This window comes from Ochotona princeps, chromosome 6 (genome assembly GCF_030435755.1).
Source record: "Ochotona princeps isolate mOchPri1 chromosome 6, mOchPri1.hap1, whole genome shotgun sequence".
Taxonomy (NCBI): Eukaryota; Metazoa; Chordata; class Mammalia; order Lagomorpha; family Ochotonidae; genus Ochotona; species Ochotona princeps.
The window spans coordinates 21,011,420-21,029,923 of record NC_080837.1 but is presented as its reverse complement, the minus strand read 5'-3'; the positions used below and the strand labels follow the sequence as shown (position 1 = coordinate 21,029,923).

Genomic DNA, 18,504 nt, shown 5'->3' with positions numbered 1-18,504 from the left:
GTACCAGTTCATATCCCAGTTGTTCTGCTTCCCTTCCAGCTCCTTGCTTGTGGCCTGAAAAAGCAGTCGAGGATGGCCCAAAGCTTTGGGACCCTGCACCTGCATGGGAGACCCTGAAGAAACTCCTGACTCCTGGTTTCAGATTGGTTCAGTTCCAGTGGTTGCAGCCACTTTGGGGGTAAACTAGGGGATGGAAGATCTTTCTCTCTGTCTTTCCTTCTCCCTATAAATATGACTTTCCAATAAAAAATGATTTTTTTTAAAAAAGAGTGCATTTTGAAAAACATCTCACTCATTGCTAAGCTAATAGAATAGCCACCCATGGATATAGCGATTAACCACCTGAACTGTAAGCAGCCCAAATAGATTTGCTGCAAGATTCCAGCACATACTGTATTCTGAAGACTTATGGAAAGAGGAAAAAAGAATATAAATTCTCATCACTAATTTTCTACTGATTACTTATCATAATTATGACATGTTGGGTATATTAAGTTAAAGAAAAAATATTACCTAAATATAATTTCAACTGTTTCTTTTACTCTTTCTTTCTTTCTTTCTTTCTTCCTTTCTTTCTTAAATGTGACTTCTAGAAAGTTTACAATTGCTGGAGGTTCTATGATAGTATGGTGGGGTAAAGCAACCACCTCCGGCACTAGCATGCCATATGGGCACTAGTTGGGCACTAGTTCCAGTCTGGGCTGCTCCATTTCCTATCTAGCTCCCTGCTAATTCATCTGGGAAAGCAGCAGAGTATGGCCAAAGTGCTTGGGCCCCTGCACCCACGTGAGAAACCAGGCAGAAGCTCCTGGCTTCAACCCGGCCTGGCTCTGGCTACTGCAGGCATTTGGGGAATGAACCAGCAGGGGGAAGGTTTTTTCTGTCTCTCCCTCTCTATTTGAAATTCTGAATTTCAAATAAATACATTTTTTAAAAGATTTATTTATTTTTATTAGAAATGCAGATTTACAGAAGAAAGGAGAAACAGAAAGATCTTCCACATGCAGGTTCACTCCTCAAATGGCCACAATAGCTGGAGCTAAGCCAATCCAAAGCCAAGAGGTTTGGTTGTTTGATGCCCTGGAAAATTCACTTGTGCTTGGGTTAAGACTCCAAACGGCCCATCTTTGTAAGCTATCTCACACCTAGGTGCCACCTGACCAGGCTGTGAGATGGAGGACTTGGGATTAAGGCTGAACTATGACTCTCTGGAATCCTCCAGAACAGCACTGCACAGTAGAGACAGAATATAAGCAGCACTATTGTGGATTTTATTTTTTAATTTTTAATTAAAAAACAAAAGGGTCCTGGTGCAATGGCTCAGTTGGTTAATTATCCCTTTACAAGTGCTGGGATCCCCTATGGGTGCCAGTTGGTGTCCTGGCTGCGTTGCTTCCCATCCAGCTCCCTGCTTATGACCTGGGAAAGCATAAGAGGATGGTCCAAAGCCTTGGGACCCTGTACCCATGTGGGGGACCTGGAGGAGGCTCCTGGCTCCTGACTTTGGATGGGCTCATCTTTGGCCATTGCGGCCACTTCAGGGGTGGGCCAGCAGACGGAGGATATTTCTCTCTGTAGCTCCTTTTCTCTGTGTATCTGCCTTTTGCAATAAAGGAAAATAAATCTTAAAAAAAAAAATAGAAGAAGCAATGTGGAACCTAGCACCCCATATCAGAGCTTCAGCTCTGTTTCAGCTTGCTGCAAGCATACATTCTGAGAGGAACAGATGGCGCTTCATGTATTCACATCCGAGCTACTCCCATAGGAAACCTGCACTGAACTGTGGGCACCTGACTTCAGCCTAGCCCAGCCACAGCTGCTGTGGGCTGTGAACCAACAAATGGAAGATCCGTCTCTCTCTCCCACCCCGGACCCCCACACTGCACGGATCAGATACAACCTGCTCTTCTCTCACAGACCCTGCGCCTGGAAGAGAGAAACAACCAGGCTTCCTCAGAGCCTCCCAAATTTTGCCTTCCACATTCATAACTGTGCTACCCTTCCATCCAACCAGCCCTACGTGCTGCTGTTGATGAATTCCAATTGTTTTTTTCGAAACAGCTCAGAATCCATCCCTCGTGGCGTCCTGTTGCTCCAGCAGGGTTCAGAAGCTTCAAAGCGGAGCGTAAGAAGCCAGCCGCCAGAGTGGACACGGAGTCTATCAGCTGTGAAGCCCACGTCCTACAGTCTCTAGCTCCCGGCTGTGACTCTCTGCTCATGCAGACCCCGGCAGGCAGCAGTGATGGCTCCAGTAGCGGAGTTCCTGTCACCTGCTTAGGGGGCCTGAGTTAACTTCCTGGTTACTTCTTGCTCCCAGCTCTGGCTATTGCAGGCATTAGGAGGGTTAACCAGTTAGATGAGCTCATTCTGTTTGTTTGCCTCACCCTCTTTAAAAAAAAAAAAAAATCCGTTCTCACCTGCCTGCATACCGGAAGCCTCCCCCTCCCCCATTTCTCACTAACAGAGACAGAGACAAACGGTTACCTGCCTCTCAAACACACAGACAGCCTTTCATCTGGAGCTCTTGGTTCATGTTTCCACCCACCTCGCGGCACTCTCACCTTCTAAAGACCCTTGCTCAAGTCACCAGTATTTGAGCTTTGGCTCCAAAAGGCCCTCAGGGGCCCCCATTCTACAGAGCTCTCTGGCCCTCAGCGCCAGCAGCCCTTTTTGAGATCTATTCAGCAGAGGCTGCTGCGTGTCTTCCATGGGCCACGGATTCATGCGGCAAATAGTGGCAAGTACAGTTTCAAGAACTAGAGACTGTTTGTATCTCCCCTGCTCTACAGAATGCCAGCTACCCCATGAACAGAAGAGTGTCTTAGCACAGGCTAGGTGTTAAAGGAATTTTGAAAACAACTTGCTGCTGTATGTAAGTAACATTTAGATTTATCATCATTCTGCCAAAGGAAAAAAAAAATGCTGCAATAACCATGGAGTTACAATGACTGGGACCGATGGTGTGGCACAGCATGTCAACCCACATCCCATACCAGTGCTGGATTGAGTCTGTTTACAACCCAGCTCCCTGGATTAATCTGCCTGGGTAAGCAGCAGATGAAAGCCAAGTACTTGGCTGGGGCCCTGCCACCAGTCTAAGAAACCCCTGGAGTTACTGGCTCCTGGCTTCAACCTGGGCCGGCCCCAGCTGATGTAGTTATTTGATTAATGAACCAGCAGAGGAAAAATTCTCTCTTCTGCCCCTAGTCTGTGTGTGTGTGTGTCCCTTTCTGCCTTTCAAATAAGTAAAATAAATCTTATGCTTTAAAATAAAAAAGTCACAATTCTAGAGAAATATCCAACTCCAGGCAAATGGCTATAGCCATTCAAAAACCTCAATTCATACAGGGTTACCAAGGCATGTTGTGAACCTTACAAACAACATAGGCCCTTGCTTCTTCACTCCATCCAATTCCCCAGTCATGCATGTGAAGTCGATAGGAATAAGACTGCCACCCCAAATGTTTGTAAAAACACTGGCCTAATACAGTATCTTTGACTGACATGTCACTGTGCTGCCACTGTCAAAGCACAAACAGCTTTGACTGTGTGACAAACTCCGGCAACCTATAACAAGCACACACTGGCCTACCCTTCCCGAAACAGAGTCCCAGCTCTCTGTAACACACCAGAACCTTCTGTAACACACCCGTGAGGGAGTGGCACGGCCAAGGCCACAGCCCAGGGCTCCTGACTTGTGGGCCTTTGCCCTTTAGACTTCACCACCTCGTCTCTTCTTCCCAAGCGATTGAGATCCAGAGAGAAAGCCAAGGAATTCCGGGAGATTAGCTCAAGGCTAATCAGTGAGGCCTGGGTCCAGAAGGATGAATCACCAAGGAAAGTTGCAGCCAAATGGAGCAGGAGTTTAAGCCCACGGTGTCGAAAGAACAGGGTTGAAAATGAACTGGCAGGTGTAGTGCCTGTGGGGCTCAGCGGAGTCAAGTTAAACCCAACCGTGGAGATCCTGGAAGGCTGAAGGCCAAAGAGAAGACCAGATACTTGTGCTGACCCAAAACATCGGGAGCCCTCACTTTTTTACTGAAACCAAAGGCTCTGTCTCCATTGTTTGTCACGGATGAGATTCCAAATGAAATCCACCTGCTGCATGAGACCTCTCTGGCTGTACTGAACCCTTGTCCCAGTTCAGGAGGCATAAACACAAGGAGAGCGCAGCGCAGGCATCAATCACTTGCTCCCAAACCTGAATCCCTCCACGCAACCTCTACCTCACCTGGTCACTTAACTGGCTGCAACTTGCAAACAAGAAAAAAATTCGATCGATTGAAGCGGCTGCTGACGTAGCATTCCTGGGGAATGAGTGGGCTTGCAGAGCACACCATGAAAACAGCTCTTTTGCTGGAGGAAATAAACTGGAGTGGTGCAGGGAGCCTTACTGAAAGCGCCACACCCACCTCAATCTGGTTTGCAACAATGCCCCAGTGGGGAGAGAACACAGCCTCACCCAGCTCTGCCCTGACCAAGGGAACACAGGACTTTCTCTGGCCTTCAAAAGATTAAAGATTAGTAAATCAAGGCTCTTCAGAGCCTGGACTAGAGAAGGTCTTAGATTTCAAGATAGATAGTAATGAAATATAGGCAGCTGTTGAAAAGCAAAGGCATTTACACGTAACAGAAGAGCCAGGAAGAAACTTCAAAAAAGCTCATGGAAGGTGGAATTAAAGCATGAGTGTATTTTCCTGCCAAAACAGTTTTAAATCCACAGAGATGAGAGATCTTTCAAAAGCCCATGGAAAATGTGTTTTGGAAAATGACATGCATAGATCTCAAAGTTTGTTGCACCACAATCAACTTTTCATTTAATTTTGTTTTTTCTACAAACTTTAAGTACACTCATATTGCTAGAGCTCCCTAGAGATTGTCCTTTCTCAAAACCCTTCAGAAGTTTTTATTGTGTTGTAGTGTTTCACTCCAAAACACATGCACAAAAATTTACAACAGTAATAAAGTACACACAAAACAGCTAGTCCTTCAAAGAGAAAAGTGAAAGAAAGTTAAAAAAAAAAAAAAAAGAAAAAATAAGTTCCATTGAACTGAATTGGGATGAACCAGCCCCAGAAAGTCCAGATATGGAACAGACAAAACGTGCTACAGCACGACTGCCCCACACACAGATCACAGTCCAACTCAGCATTTCCGCAGACACACCCACCCACTTTCGAAGCTTAGACTGTGTTGATTTGTTACCACAAAACAGATCCTTAGTAACCAAGAGGAAAGCTGCAAGGGCCAGAGGCATAAATGAGGGTTTTAAAGCAAAACTGGGGAGGGTGGGAGTGTGAAGGGCTGGGATTCCCCACCCATGCCCTGATTGTACAAGGGCTGGTCAGGCACATGACCACCTGCAGATGGCACTTAAGTCATAACTCAAAGCAGGTATGAATGTGGGGGACAGGGGAGTTCCCGCAGGGCTCCACCTACCCACCTCCTAAATCATTTTTATTTAACAAAACCTCTTGAAAGCACATACTTTTCTGGTTGGTTTTATGGTCTTGATTAATGGCTGAGTCATACAGCCAAGTCATTCCCCGGAATTCCTGGAATTCTGCCCTGTGGCTGAGAACACCGCCAGCGGGAGGGACCCCAAGAACACTTGCTCCAGCTTGTCCCTTTCTCCCTCTGGGCTGAATCAGTCCTTGTCTGCTGGTTCACACACACACTCCAGCTCCTTGCTCTCACAGTCACTCTGCCAGTCTCTCCTGCTACGGGACCAGAGTGGGCAGAAGAGTCAGGCAGGCAGGATGACATCATTTGGCGTGGACCAAGGTCAGGGTTAGGAAATGCAGACCTTGCCAGCTTCAACTCAATTTCTGTGTCTTATGCCCCACATTTTGTGCTTTCCACAGGACCCAGAAATCAACAGCGGAAAAATAAAGCCTGAACACACCATTTAAGATCTGGTTCAGCTGGCACCCAAATAGACTTTAAGATGGTTACTCTGTGAAACCTGTGTGCTGTGTGTGGGTGCAGGTCACCATCCACACTGCCTGTCCCCAGGGTCTCTGACGTCACTCCCATGTCCTCGCACATGGGAGCACACTCAATGGCACACAGGGGGCACTGGATTGTGTTGTGGGTTGGTATGCGCATATCTGGTCTTTTTTCTTGCTACTTTTCCAACATATTCTCCTTCCCCGTTTTTCTCTCTCTCCCATAAAGTGAACAATGCAGTTCCAAGTCCACACAGCTGGCATGGAAGGTGTTGACTCCCAGCCTCTGCAGACCTTCGCAAAGCCCAGAGGGTACTTGTAGTGACCCAGGCCCCACCTCTACCTCTGCACTGTCAGGGCAATCAGCCAGGATCCTAGGCCTGACCACATCTCCTCTGGGCATAAAGCAAGCAAGCAGGCAGTAAGCAGACAGGATGTACTTCCTGGGTAGCTTGGGTGTGGTCTAGGGTTCCAAAGCTCAGACACTCCCTGGAACATTTCACACCAAGCCTGGGTTTAGAACTCAGACCACTGGGCTGCCACTGGTTTGATCTCTAACAGTGTGGAGCTCAGATGACTTACACAAGCATGTCATCTCAGTGGGCTCCATCAGAAGCTCCGGTGTGGGCATCTCACCCCTCCTGACCTAGGCCCTAAACACCATGGAAAAATACACACTAGGCATTCAATGAGTGGAAAGAGTTGTGGGATTTATTTTATTTTATTTTATTTTTTTAGGACTGGAATTTCCTCCCAGTATGGCCAACAACTCTCTTAGGGTGTGGCACCAGGGAAAAGAAGGAAGCTAATTCCCACACACAAAAATAGAGGAACACTCAATTTCCCCCAATTCTCACAATCCAAGGTGGAAACTGTCACAGCTTTCAGCAACAAGTTTCCAAAATGGGCTAAGGAAGATGCCCAGCTCTGTGACTTAGGTGGATTCAAGGGAAAATGAGTCCCAGTGAAGTTTAGAATCTAACATTGATTAGGGAAAATGTAAACTTCTGATGACCAACATACAATTCACAGCTAGGTTTCAGGTCTACAGAGCCAGGTGTGTGTGTGTGTGTGTGTGTGTGTGTGTGTGTTACTCACTGTTGTGTCCCTAGGGGCTACAGCTATGATTGGGACATAGTAGGTGCTTTGATAGTTTGTGGAATTAAGTCACATCTAAGGCAACCCAGGGCACGCTTACTTTCTCTGCAATGATTAAGGTCTCCAATGTGCCACGTCCTACATAGAGAGATAACCAAGGCTCACCACAACGCATCATTGCCAGATTCTAGGTTCGCAGGTGCAGGAAGAGGCTCCAGCCCTCCAAATCGATAACAATTACAGAAGGCCTGCTTTGCCAGGAAAACTACTTCCATCACTAAATGAACTAGGAAACGAATGGCCACAACTCTAATATCAATCAATACAGTCCTTGAATAGCTCCAAGACGGGGGATGTTAAATATTGAGACTCCAGCCCAAGACTGGAGTCTCCTCAAAGTTAGTGAGTCAGCACATATTTCCTGGGCTTCAGCTGAAACCAGGCAATCCAACGGAAAAACCGCACACTGGCAGTCACACCCTCCTGCTGCAATATCCCCCTGAAACTCCTGGGCCGTAGATTTTGAAGTCGGTAGGAGGCTGGCACAAGCTCCTGGTCTCATCTGAAATCTTCCTTCACGTGGCCCAGCTACTACTCCTCCTCGACTTCCTAACCTCAAATTCTATCATGTCCCGCTCTGTTGAAGCTACCAGGCATTTTTCTTTGTTGCTCCTTAAATCACTACACCACCGCTCTGGGCTGCTGGGAGCCTTAAAACCTCCATCCATCCCCAAATGCATTGATTGCATTTGCTGGTGACTCGCTGGGAGTCAGCGACACCCGGGGCAGGAGGAGAGTAGGGAATGCTGTAGAACTGGACAAGCCCCTAGCGCAATGATAGCACAACCAGGAGAGAAGGTCTCTGAGGAGGCAAGAGAAAAGTGGAGAAAAGAAAGCCGAGGGGAGACTCAAGCATGAAAATAATTTAATCAAGATCAACTTGCAAATTTCCAGAAGAAATAGTTCAGGGATTTTTTTTCTTCCTATTCTTTCACCAGTTCTACCCTCCCAAATTAGACAACACTTAACATGGCAAATAGGTCTTTCTAGGCTTGCCTGGGAACCTGAGAACTTTGAACAACACTGTTTTCCTGGGGAAATACGTTCCACTTTGTAGATTACCAACTTGCGGGCAGGAGGCATTGGAGACCCAGGCCCTGGGACTTCAACAGTTTGTGGTGCTAGGTAATGGCCCAACGTGCACCTATGAGACCATTGCTATTTCACACCCAAATTCCAAACAACCAGCAGCTTTAACGGTCACAAGTGACCCCTGGCCTTCCTGCTAATATTGGCGTTTCATAGTTATTTTTGAACAAACAGGCTTTATGAAACTGTCAGTAGTAGTCCCCTTGTGGCAAAGGGGTCCTATAGTCACTTTACAGTTAAGGAAACTACAGAGGTTACACTCCTTCTCCAGGGCCCAGGTCCTCCTCACCAGCTCTGAGTCCAGCGGCATTCCAGGCTGCAGGGAGCGGCCCGGCCACGCCCTTCTCGGCACCTCAAGCCCCTGACTCACTGCCGCGTCGCCGCGACTAACAGGCCGGCCAGCCCGCCCTACCGAGAAACCAGAAGACACTTCCTTCTCCATGCAAATATACTCCACCAAACGGAAAACTTGCCCAGACTGACCACAATCAGAAACTGCTGTCCTCCAAGATAATCGCCCCGAAGGAGCCAGGAACCGAGGTTTCTGCTTTGTTGGGTGGGGGCCAACTATTCCAAACTCCCACCCCCACTTGTCACGTCTTCCCCTCTCCGGGGTCGGCTCAAGCGTCACAGACAGGCGTCTGGTTTGCGTAAAAGTAACCCTGAAGTACACAGATTGGCTACTTTGCAGGGGGAGGTGGAACTTTGGCTCACCGTGGAGCGCGCAGCCGCCCGTGGGCGCTGGGCCGCGCCACGCCCTGTGCCCCTGCCCGCGCCGGTACCTTTGGAATGTGGGCCCCCTGCGCTCCCCTCAGCTTGTAGGATCTCCACGCGACCCCGCGGGACCTGCAGAGGAATGCAGGACCCTATCCTGCACTCTTTAGGCCGGGACACGAACGCCCCCACTCGTCCCATCCCGGACACCTGGCCTTGCGCCCCGCGTCCGCAGAACCCCGAATGCGCGCTGTTTCCTTAGACCCCAGCCCTGCCACTCGCATCCCCTCTCCTGGCCTCAGCGCGCCCCGCTAGAGCGGCGGCCCGGGGCCATAGCGGGCTGGCGGGCGGCGGGCGTGGCACGTCCCGCTTACCTGGGCCGGGCGCCGAGTGCTGCGAGTCTCCCCAGTTGCCGAGCAGAGCTGGCTGGCTTGGGTGGGGCTTTTATACCCGCCACATCCTCTCGGCCAGGCCCACCCCGCCTACCCTGCCCTGCCCGCCCCACCCCGACTGGGGTGACTCACGCTACCCGGGCCGCAGAGCCGCGCGGGCAGCCGCGCCCTGGAACCGCCCCGCACCCGCGGCCCCGCCGAGACTTCCCCGAGGCACCGGTGAGGCTCTCTCCTTCCCTTCCTGAGTCTACGTCTTGAGTGAGGGCCACGTCGAGTTCCCAGCCTGGGCCTGGGTTCATTAGCCGTTTGGGGGATTGTGACTGGGTGAAGTCCCTATTTTCTTCTTCTTCTTTTTTTATTCCAGGCGCCAGGCAGTGGAGAAAGAATTGCTCCAAGAAGCATAAATCTAGCTGAAACTTTTGGCATCCAGCCCCGCATTACCTCTCTACAAACATATAAGCTTAACCTCTGGCTGCCTGTTCCCAGAAGGAGAACCAGAAGGCGATTCGCCCCCTCCTGCCCGGCCAAGCCTGGCCCACCGCGCCGGCTGAGCGTGCCAGGAGGCGCCCTGTTCCCGCGCCCCTCCGCGCGTGGGACCCGCAGTGTCCACCAGCTCTGCGTGGCCTCTTTGGCAGGAGGGCCGCGGCTGGGTGGGGCACTTTGTTTTTCTTTTGTCCCGAAGAAGCCACCTCGGTTTTTTTTTTTAAACACCTTTATTTGCTTTAAAAACATAAGACTTCTTGTACAATAAAGCATAAGCATGTTTCATCTACAAAGTCAGAATATCTTCCTCATGGAACACGCAGGAAGAAAGGAAAAACATACACATGGCAAAGTAGTCACAGATTACCTCTAAGATAATTAAGACTTTCGGCCAGAAAAATTAATCTTTTGAAAACAAAAGTATAACAATAACAAAAAGCCATATTTCACACCTGGTACTAACAGTAAACATTCATAGTACAAAATTATCTGTTAAAATCAAACTCCTATATATTGAAAGTATTAATATCATCAAAATACCCATCGTACTTAAAGCAATTTACAAGCTTATTGCGATCTCAAAATACCAAAGACATTTTTTTCTCATATCTAGAACATTTTTTTAACTAGTTTTTGGGATTGACATCATTTCACAACAGCCACATCAATCACAGCATGAATAACAACAGCAACAACGTCAACAACAAATTGTAGCACCTTGATTAAGTAATGTGCCACTGAGTAGGCAGCACATGCTTAACTAAAAGGAAACACAGAAGTCTCTTAGGAACCATTGCATACTCCATGGGCACTTAATGAACTCCGCTAGAGAAAAGAAATTATTTGGAAGCAAATAAACCGACATAAAAACATCAAAACATCTGAGACACAGCCAAAACAGCCAACAGACGCTCAAAAAAAAAAAAGTATAGATTGGACTATTGGAGTTACCCTTTCCATGTTGGCTTCCTTATATGAGAGAGAATATATGGTATTTATTCTTTTGTGATTGACTCATTTCACTGAGCATAATGATTTCTAGTTGGGACCACCTGGTTTAAAATAGAATAATATCGTTCTTTTCTTCTAGCCGCTCTACTCCTACAAGTGCCACTAGCAACATGTGTGACTGAGCTAATGCTATCTGCGAACCTCGGCCTAAGAGAAGTCCTTGGCTGAGAACCCTGTGGACTGCCTCCTTACGCGCTCAGCTTCTCCTGGTCCTGCTGCTGCCGTGTTTGGGTTTTCCATCTGTCTTAATGTCCATGTTTGCTTGCAGCTGAGAATCGTCCCGCGACAGCAAGGCTGCCAGACACTAGTTGCTGTGCTCAGCGTCACGTACCCAGACAGGGTTTCCTAGTTCTCAGCCCGAGTGCTTTCTCTAGGAGTTACACGTGACGGGCACTCTCAGAAGGACCAGAAGAAAATAGCACTTCTTTTTAAATGTACTCATTTTTCATTTGGAAGGCAGAGCTACAGACAACTATGGGGAGAGGGAGAGAAAGAGAGAGGAATATGGATTTTCTGTCCTTTGAGGTATTTGCCCACAATGCCCACAACAGCTGGGCTGGATTAGGCAGAAGCTAGTCTTCAGGACCTCATCTGGCCTCTGTCGTGGGTCACAAGGACCCAGGCATTTGAGCCAGCCTCTGCTGACTCCCAGATGCAGTAAGAGGAAGGTGGGTTGGAAGCGGAGGCAGGAATCAAACATAGGTGCTGCAGTATGGGCTGCAGGTGTCTCAAGTGGAGGCTTACCCCACTGCACCACAACTCCTGCCCTAGCAGCTGCACTTTTTTATATATAATTTCTGGTGTATGCTTTATAAACCTTCAATTCAGAATGAAAGTTTTAAAGGTAGACGCCACGAGGATTGGCTTCCTCCGTGAGTATGTTCAGGAAGAATGGGAGGTAGGCAGGCCCTGACAACGGTGGACTGGAGATGGCCTCCCTTTCCCAGGTCCTTCTCTCACTCCTGGGCTGAGCCGTGGCAAGCCCTCCGCAGAGGCCGCAGTCTAACTGAAACCATGTGCAGTGTTTAGGAAAGCCACCAAATAGCTGATAGAATGTTTTGCTTATCTTGGGCATCTGGCAAATCCAAACTTATATAGATCTGTGCAATAAGCAGGCTTTTCTTCATGCTAAATAAAATATCACCATGATAGTATCATACAAATAAAGCTGTAAAGTCACAGCTGCTTGTTTCAGAGGAATGTAAGGACAGTTCTGCCAGTAAAAAGAATTTTTAAATCTTCTTTTTTAACAGATTTATTTATTGTGGGGGAGGCCTGTTTGTGGCATTGGCATCCCCTTGGGGCACTGCTTTGTGTTCTGGCTGCTTCGTTTCCCATCCAGCTCCTTGCTTGTGGCCTGGGAAAGCAGGAGAGGACGGCTCAAGTCCTTGGGTCCCTGCACCACATAAGAGACCCAGAGGAAGCTGCTGGCACTGGGTTCCTGACTCCTGGCTTTGAATCAGTGCAGTTCTGGCCGCTGTGGAGAGTGAACCAGAGAATGGAAGATTTTCTCTCTCTGTCTTCTCCTCTCTGTAACTCTTTCAAATTAAATACATATAATAAATCTTTTCAAAATACCTATTTATTTTTATTTGAAAGGTAGAGTTACAGAAAGAGGGAGAGAGGGAAAGGAGAGAGAGAGAGAGACCTTCCACCTGCTGGTTAACTCTCCAAATGGTCACAATGACCAGAAGTGGACTGGTCTGAAACCAGGAGCCAGGAGCTTCTCACCAGGTCTCCCACGTGGACGCAGGGGCCCAAGTACTCAAGCCATCCTTCATTGCTTTCCCAGGTACATTAGTGGGGAGCTAGACTAGAAGCAGAGCAGCTGGGATACTGCAGGCAGTAGCTTTACCCACTACCCTCTGGCCCCAACTTTTGAATCTTAATCCACTTACTTATTCCCCCAGCCCTGCTCTCATGGCTTGGCAGGTATTGCTCCAACAGACCTCAGATTAATATCTGCTGCTATGCATTTTGTCCTCTTACTCGTTGCCTTTGTTCTGCCCACACTTCATCTGCTGAGCCTCAACACTGCTAAGAATGCCTACTTAGCAATGCTAGGCTCTCCAGAAATGTTACGGAATGATAAAGAAGAATTAGTCACAGAATAATGGAAGGTTACAGCAAGGAGGGGCCTTAGGGATTCACTTTTTCTATAAAGAAATGGAAGTGTACTTTATCTCCCAGCCAATCCCAGGACTCAATAGTATATCCAAAGTCCTTGTATCCAGTACGTATTGCAGTGTAGTCAGATACCTTGGAAAGCATATACAGCCATTCATTTGCTAATGATTCTGCAACTGGGGTAGGGTCGGTGGAAATGGCTGAAGTCTTTTCCAAATGCTATTGGGTTAGTTAGTCTGGTTGGAATCAGAGGATGATGAGTGGCTTTGCCCATCAGTGGATTTGCCTGGGTTGCTAGAAGGATAGCGGGTAGGCTTAGCCTGTCTTGCCTCTGGTCTTTCATCCTCTCGGGCCTCCCCACTCTACACCAAGATAGTAATAGCAACTGGCTTTGTAGAAGCAACAGCTGAAATTTCCAGTGCTGGTAGCTCAACAGCTGTGCAAAAACAGGTGATGGGAGATGTTGCGTCTAGTTTGCTGATCCTTGCTTTAATCCCTTGCTCTGCACGGTTTCTGGCTTTGCCATCTGGCATCTGAGCTCCACCGTCTGAGATGCTTTTCTTGTTCCTTAAGAATGGCTCATATTTGCAGCTCAGAACAATTTTAATCTATTTCATTCCTGTAGAAATCCAAAGGCATTCAGAAACCTCTCTCCATCTGGAACTGTTTCTGTGTCCACGTTTACGGTTCTTCCATTCACACAAGTATCTTAAAATCCATGTGGATTTTCTCTAAGTCTTATTAGTATCACTTCATGCTTCAAAACCCATACCTAATACACTTTTCTCAGAAACCTTATAGCACGTATGTAAATTGTATTGGGGTGAATTCCATGCAGCAAGATTCATATTCATTATTTTATCAGATCTCTTTCCACCTTGGACATATTGGGCTGCAGGAGATATTGTGCTTATGAGTCTACGATTTTAAGGCCCAAGTGGTTCCCAAAGCATCATGTGAATCTTTTAGGAATCTTAACAATAACAAACACAACAACATAAAAATGTGTTTAGAGCTGCACGCAAGATTTATCTTTAGTCTGAAGCCATTTCTTCTCAAATTTGTCTAGAATTCTGCTTGGGAATCAAACAGCTCTTTCCATATTTTTAAAAGCCCATTGGCATTTTCAGCATCCTGCCTGGAAATCTCCTTGGCTGAAGTCACTGTTGGCAAGGCACACGTCCCATCATTCATGTCACCACAGGCACAGCAATGTAAAACCTCTTGCCACCCTGTGACATATGCTGCCTTATCTCCAGCTTGTCTGCTAAGATCCAGGCAGATCCTAGGCCCTTTACACTGCTTTATTGAGAATACAGAAGCAATACAGAACTGTTGAACTATCAAAGCAGGACTCTTAGAGCACGCTCCACATCGAGGACCCTGGGATGGTTGGGAGGCTAGGTGTGGCTTCTCTCCTTATCTCTCCCCTCTGCCCAGATATAGGAAGGAAAAAAGAGAATGTCAAAACAAGAGTCTCACCTATTTTCCTCTAGCCCTTGACCCTTCATACCCTACTCAAATATATAAAAATTATAAAAAATAAAATGTATATAATTTTTAAAAATCAGAGTGACAGAGAGGGAGAGGGATCTTCCATCTGTTGATTCACTCCAAGGGACACAACAGCCGTGGCCAGGAGACAAGAACTTTATCCAGGTTTCCCACGTGGGTACCAGGGACCCAAGCACCATGGCCATGCCCTGCTGCTTTTCCTAAGCCATTAGCAGGAATCTGGATTGAAAGTGACACAGCCAGGATTCAGAACTGGCACCCATACGGGATGCCAGTGTCTCAGGCAGCAGCTTAACCCACTGCACCAAAGTGCTGCCACTTTAGGCTAGCAGAAGAGTTTTAGTGGGCCTAGCATGGTAGCCTAGTGGCTGGAGTCCTCGCCTTGCACATGCCGAGATCCCATATGTGTCCCGTCCAGCAGGACAGTCAACGGGGGTCGCAACCACCTAGGAGAGAATGACTGGACAAGAGACACAAAGAATGGACAGCAAGACAGTAAGTCTGATCAAGCTGTCAGTTTATTGATTTCAACTGAGGGTTTTTATATTCTTCAGTAACTAAGGCTCAGGGAAAGAGAAACTGGGACGCAGGCCATGGTCTCAAGACCGATTGTTCTTGAGCAGCCACCATATCAACAATAGTTACCAACATATCAACAATAGTATAGGTAATCAGTAACAAGATGTCGGTAAGTACAGCATAAATCACATTCTAAAACAGTTGCTAGAAACAATTGAAGCTAAGCATGTGATTGGTTTCATAACCTCTTTCCCAAGCATCTAGCCAACCGGGGGTTTTCCACTGTCCCATAGGTCTATATTCAAAATGGCTTCAGTGTGGCTTTAGTACATGGCTCCTGACACATATGAGCACTGGTTCGTGTCCCAGCTGCTCCTCTTCCCTTCCAGATCTCTGTTTGTGGCCTGGGAAAAGCAGTGGAGGATGATCCAAAGCCTTGGGACCCTGCACCAGCATGGGAGACCCAGAAGAAGCTTCTGGCTCCTGGCTTCAGATCGGGTCAGCTTACACTGTTGCAGCCACTTGGGGAGTGAACGAGCAGATGAAAGATCTTTCTCTCTGTATCTCCTTCTCTGTAAACCTGCCTTTACAATAAATATAAATAAATCTTTAAAAAAAGAGAGAGAGACTTTAAGTAATAGGTACAATGGAGGGGAAAACAATGAAATGAATATCCAAAAACAGTTTTCTAAAACTTTAGGCTACAAGTTTGTCAAAAAGCCACAAAGAATGGAAGAATAAGCAAATTAAAAATATGCTATCATGAAATTTCAGAATATTGGGCAGGGGTGGGCAGAAAATTCCAGAAAGATACGACAGATGATACATGAAAGATCAGAAAAAAAGAATGACAGTCTCAATACTTAGACTTTAGTTTCTAAGTAGTCTCCCTCAGTCAGAGGAGCCAGGATTCCTTGGAGAAGGCCGATTCCAGGATCGGGGCAGAGAAATACAAGGTGAACATTTTGCTAAACAACTGAGAGTAACATGTTGTCAGAATACAAAAGCCAGTTGGGATCTGCTGTTACTGGGAAAAACTGGGACTAACTTTGAGCATCAAATTGAATGCTGATAGGAATCCACGGCATCACATTTAACGGTTTAAACAGAATAAACAAGAATACCTGGGCAGATGCTTGGTACGACAGCTTGCGCTGTGCCTTGGAACACACACATATGGTACTGGAGTTCCTGGTTCAACTCCCAGCTACCCTGTTTCCTACTGATGCACATCCTAGGAGGCAGGAGTCGATGACTCAAGTGCCTAGGGCCCTGCCCTGCCGCACGTGAGAGACACAGGTAGAGTTCTGGGCTTCAGGGTTTGGCCCGGCCCAGCCTTGGCTGGCGCAAGCATTTAGGAAGTGAACCAGTGGATGAAAGATCTCTCCATGTGTGTGTCTGCCTTTCAAAAAAAGAAAGAAAGAAAGAAAGAAAATGGAAATAAGTACATTAAAAAATTAAATACACACATTGGATGGGGAAACATTCTTGGAGATACATGGGAATTTAGAAACATGAAACCTTTGAAAGAAAATCAGTTTTCTGAACTGCTCAGCTTTTATAAGATTAGAAAAGTTATGCAAGTGCCTGGCATGCTGTAGATGCTGAAAAACCGGTGCTCATTTCCCAGAAATCACCTCATCACCTGACCCCGCGAGACTTGCGAGGAGACCTGATCCACAGCTTGCGGCACTCAGGTGTCACACCCCGAAGCACGCAGAGCACTCTGGATGTGGACAAGCTGTGATTTCGGCTTTGTTTTGAGATATTTTCAGGAAAACAGCTGCAGTGACTCCAATGGCTCTTTCTCAGCTGTCACAGATATTTCTGGTGTCAATTCATTCTCTGCGAGGCAGCCAGAATGATCTCTCTAAGATGTAATTCTGGTTATATGATTGCTCTCAAAAGCGTTCCTCGTAGGGTGCTGAGCTGCCTGACTGCCTTATTCCCATCTTTGCCTTCGCTCCACTGTGGGCCTCAGCTTAGACAGGCCAAACACATGGCATCCCCAAGCCGTTCCCTCCCTGCTGGAATGCCCTGTCCTGCTTTCCAGTGTTGAGCATCACCTCCATTTCGGCAAATATTATTTTCTCCTAAAGGTAAGCCTTACCCAAACCCTTCGGGCAGACATGGTTCTGATCTGCTTCTCGCAGCATTTCTCAGATTTCCTTTTGTGCCGGCCACTTTGCCTTGTTTGTATTTGTTGGTCCTGGCACCCAGGCAGCAGCTCCCAAGGACAGTCGTTGGCTTGTCTCTCCCTGGGTTGGCATTATCTAACCCTGTATCTTCTCTTATTGATTTCTCTCCACACATGTATCATCTTGCCTTTTGCTCACACTCGGCTCATCTGGGAGAAAATTTAAAAGGTGGCTAGATCCCAGCATGGTGGGAATGAGCAAAATGGGACTTCTCATACATTATTGCTGGGAAGACAGTATTTATTCCTATTTAAAATGCTCACATGGGGCCAGCAGGCTAATTGTTGTGGTGCCAATATCCTATATAGACATCAATTTAAGTCCAGGATGCTCCACTTCCAATTCAGCTCCCTGCTAATGGCCCAGAAAAGCAGGGGAGGACTCTGGATCCCTGTACCCACATGGAGAAGCTGGAAGAAGTTCCTGGCTTGGGCCTGGCCCAACTCCAGCTGTTACAGCTATTCGAAGAGTAAGCAAGCAGACTGAAGATCTCTCTCCTCTGTCTCTGTAACTTTGCCTTTCAAATAAATAAATAAAACCATTTTTTAAAAATGCTCATGGCCTTTGACTGAGTGATATTGCTTTAGAAAGCCATCCTGAAGACAGTGCTATCTGACCACAGCTGCATGTGTATAAAGACATTTATTGCAGCTTTTTAAGGGTGGGACATCCCAAGTATCCATCATTGAAGCTAAATTTAATTATTTATGAGAGATTTGTACTGTGGGCTAAAGCTACTGAAAAGCATGTCAGATCAATATGCTCCGGCATGGTCATATTTCTAAAATATACCAATGAGTCAAACAGCAAGTAGAAAAGAACCTGACTCCTGAGCTGTGGCACACTATGTTACAAGAATGAGCCTAAAATCTTAAGGAGACTGATTAGGGTACAAATGTTCTCCCCATCAAGATCACTCAGTTCTTTTTTTTTTCTTTTAGACTTATTTTTATTGGAAAAGAAGATATATTGAAAGAAAGATCTTCTGTTTGCTGGTTCACTCCCCAAGTGGCCGCAACGGCCGGAGCTGAGCCAAAGCCAGGAGCCAGGAGCTTCTTCCAGGTCTCCCACATGGGTGCAGGGTCCCAAGGCTTTGGGCTGTCCTCAACTGCTTTCCCAGGTCACAAGCAGGGAGCTGGATGGGAGGTGGAGCTGCTAGGAACAGAATCAGCATTTATATGGGATCTCGGCACATACAAGGCAAGGACTTTAGTCACTATGCTACTGCACAGGGCCCAATCACTCATCTCTTATAAGCATTTTGGTTCTTATTTCATTGTATAGTGATTTTCTAGGTTGACTAGTTAGAGGAGGACTATTTCAAATTTTATCAGCTCTTATTATTCTTCA

The 18,504-nt window shown here is 47.0% G+C and overlaps 1 protein-coding gene across 2 annotated transcripts in view; it reads right to left on the bottom strand.

The window, feature by feature from the left end:
* Nucleotides 1-18,504, bottom strand: part of ANXA2 (annexin A2) — a 66,799-nt gene that overhangs the window by 39,349 nt on the left and 8,946 nt on the right. Inside the window, exon 1 of one of the 2 annotated variants that reach the window (XM_004578029.4) lies at nucleotides 9,284-9,328. The exons of the other annotated variant lie outside the window; for it this stretch is intronic. The gene's annotated coding sequence lies outside the window, so the exon portion shown is untranslated. Of the gene's footprint in view, nucleotides 1-9,283; nucleotides 9,329-18,504 lie in introns of those variants that run through there. 2 annotated transcript variants of the gene reach the window in all.